This window comes from Triticum dicoccoides, chromosome 6A (assembly GCF_002162155.2).
Source record: "Triticum dicoccoides isolate Atlit2015 ecotype Zavitan chromosome 6A, WEW_v2.0, whole genome shotgun sequence".
Lineage (NCBI taxonomy): Eukaryota > Viridiplantae > Streptophyta > Magnoliopsida > Poales > Poaceae > Triticum > Triticum dicoccoides.
In genome coordinates, this window is record NC_041390.1 from 84,631,274 (window position 1) to 84,634,572 (window position 3,299).

Sequence of the window (3,299 nt, forward strand, 5' to 3'; positions counted from 1 at the left end):
TACAACTTAGAATTGCCAGCGCACCTACAAGGGGTTCATGATGTATTTCATGTTTCCCAATCACGCAAGAGTGTAAAGCCACCATTTGAGAGAGTCTTAGAGGAAGAATTAACCCTGCGAAAGGACCTAATGTATGAGGAGCATCCTAGTCGTATTTTGGACACCGAGGAAAAGAAACTCAGGAGTAAAACAATTAAATATTGCAAGGTGCAATGGGGAAATCATCCGATGCGAGAAGCGACTTGGGAAAAAGAAGATGACCTCCGAGAAAAATATCCTTACCTTTTCGAGGTGCGACTCAAAAAATTTCGAGGACGAAATTTTCTCTAAGGGGGAAAGGATGTAAAAACCGTAAATATATATATATATATATATATATATATATATATATATATATATATATATATATAAATTAGATAACGATAATTTCGACGATGTTGCCAAAACATTAATTAAAATAATAGAAACAACTACATTTATTATTACAGCAAATAGCATTTAGTCATGCAAAACTAATTCTTCTCCAAACCTCCATATATTTTATAGACCCTTGTCTCATTTCTTTCACATAAAGTAAATGCCAACTAATGGCCAGCCAAGCAAATTACACCTGTCCATAGTACATCCCACAAGAGACACAAGTGGAGGTATGCATGCAAGACTAACCAAGCATGCATGCCAGATGTAATGTGTCTTCAAACCCGACATAGCTATTCACCCCACTATAAATAGAAGCCATCCCTTTCACTGGACCATTCTACCTCACACACACATACGCTGGAGTACCCCCACCACTTGCCTTTTCACCTTCTGCCACACTGCCGTCCTTCACTGCGGTGAAGATCTTTGGGTTACATGCGCCACCAGGTACTAATCAAGTACCTTGTTGTGTTAGCCCTTCTTACTTGATTTCTTATCTATCTCCACCTCGGTTTGAATCAGTCCATGAGCATCTATTCACCTTGATCTCTTTACCTTACTGTAAAAAGAACAAAATGTTTGCGTAAACACCCAAGTTAGCCAAAACTAATTAGATCAATTGCAAAAGCTTGTAAAAGTTTATGTGAATGACATCTGTGGCTTGTACTAGATATAACATGCCAAGAATCAAATCCTAGGTACTAGTAACTTGCTAAGACATGCATGTATGTATCCAAAAGATCAACCTTCCTGTGTATACTATCTGTCCCAATTATTAATCCCTGCCAATCTGTAGCAAACACTGAGAGATTGATGTTTATAATCTACGCACAAGTAATTATTTTTGGAGTTTCACTGCCACTGTTTACTTCTATATGGTGTTCAAGGATGAGTAGCACTAGTTAGGAACAAGATTGAGATCTAATCAGTAGCAATACCATGACCACACCATAGATTAAATCTTGATTAATTTCTTGGCCTTGAGATAAACAAAGAGAAAGAAGGCAATATGGCTGAGTGGGGAATAGTAGGGCCTGGGATAAAATGAACAATATATGCACACCCACGTTCACTGATAGCAGGCACTTGTTGTGAAATTTGGAGCACTTCATGGAGAAGGAATCAGGATTAGTACTTACCAGTAGTAGCAGTAGGATGTGGCTAGTCCACACCGTTAGCAGCAGAGCCATGGCGACCGAGCTGCGCCGGTGAAGCCGCACGCGCCCGACGCCCGTGGCTGCATGCCTCGTGCGTGTGGCTGCGCTGGGGGAGGATGTAGGCATGGAGACGTCGTTGCCGCTACAGCCGGTGGCAAGCCCACCGGACCTGGATCAGGCGGCGCTAGGATTGAGTGGTGGCGACGTTTTTGGCGGCGGCGGATCAAATAAATAGGGGGATATGGTAGAGGGAGACGAGGAAAATCTGTAGGTATCTGCCGTGTCGCCGGAGATGCCCGGACGGGGCAGATCGAGGCGACGACGGCCGTGCTCTGTTCTTGGGGGAGAGAGAGAGGTGAGTGGGCTGGTTCTGTTCGTGGGACAACGAGAAGTTAAGTAGTCTCTCTGGATAGACACGGGCCTTAACCAGCGAAGTACTAATAGTACAGTACTGGGCTACTGTTCTTTTTACTTATCATTTCATTTACCACTCTCTGGACTGGATGACATACGCGCATGCTACTCTGTTTTGGATGGCTTAATGCATTTTATCTCTCAATGGAACACTAGGACGTATCACCACTTAGTTAATTACATGTGGCCTGCTCAACATGGCCGTGTTGCTGGATGTTAGATTTTTAATTAGGAAAATAAATAATAATATAAACATGTTCTTGAAATAATTATCAGGAGTCGATCTCGGACCCGTAGGAGCCATGTCTGGTGGTTCTGAGTTGATCGAAGCACTATCCGGCAAGTCGTCATCTCCTTGACCATGTCTTGATAATTTTTTTCCGGGCTATGGTTCATTTCTAAAATTTTGCATAAGAATTAAAAATAAATATTTTTCATAAATGAAATGAGATTTGGATCAGGTGGATCCACTGATTTTGCAATTGGACCAGATCAGGTGAAGTATTTGTATTAAGTAGTTGTGACCCGGGCAGGGTTATTAGATAAATAAATATTTGGTGGGTAGGGGAGCTCATGTTGGTGAAAGCTACCCAGGTAGGGTCGGCTTGGATGGCGGGCTCCTCAACCTAGGGTATCACATTAGGACATAACTAACTGGCGCTTACTTCAAAAGCGGCGCAAACCGTACTGACCATAGACCTGGAATGAGACGGGCTGAACCGACTACCCTTGCCAAGTAACTGCCTCTGCATGGGTGAGAAGGTGGCTGTAGCCGGGTAGGTACAGTCACCCTAGGGCGGGACCGCCGGTCAGGGGTCTCGACCCGCGGGCCTTTAGTAAGGCAAGGTGGAAAAGCAGAGGTAGTGTACGAGCTGGTTAAAGGTTCTGGTTCCTTGGTCTAGTCGTGCGCACGGGTAGCGCATGGACGACTTGTACCAAGTGATGCTATGGGCAAAGCAGTACACCTCTGATCAGAGTAAATGTGATATCACTCCCAGCTTCCGGGATTGGAAGTGCGTCGTGTGGGTTTTCCTCTAACACAGGATGTAAGATCCCACGTTGCTCTATCGCCAGTAGTTTTTATGAATAAAAAAATTTGGTGTTCAACAAAATGGAGTAAGGGAAAATATTTTTACCTACATAGTATTTTGAGATAATGGCTCGGTGGTGGTAGCCGTGGCCGATGAAGTTTTTCCTCTTTAAAAACTCATACATCCACTTTTCCCGGCGACTTGCGGAGTATGTATTTTATACGTACTCAGCTGCACTTATGTTGTTTTTGAGAGCAAGAGAGTTATGAGAACTCCG

At 43.6% G+C, this 3,299-nt stretch overlaps 1 long non-coding RNA gene across 1 annotated transcript; it reads right to left on the reverse strand.

Annotated features, from left to right (window-relative positions):
- Positions 1 to 563: 563 nt before the first annotated feature.
- LOC119318951 lies at positions 564 to 1,979 on the reverse strand. Its single transcript, XR_005154289.1, has 2 exons — positions 1,560 to 1,979; positions 564 to 979 (listed from the first exon to the last, which is right to left on the reverse strand). It is a non-coding gene; the product is annotated as an uncharacterized LOC119318951 (long non-coding RNA).
- Positions 1,980 to 3,299: the final 1,320 nt, after the last annotated feature.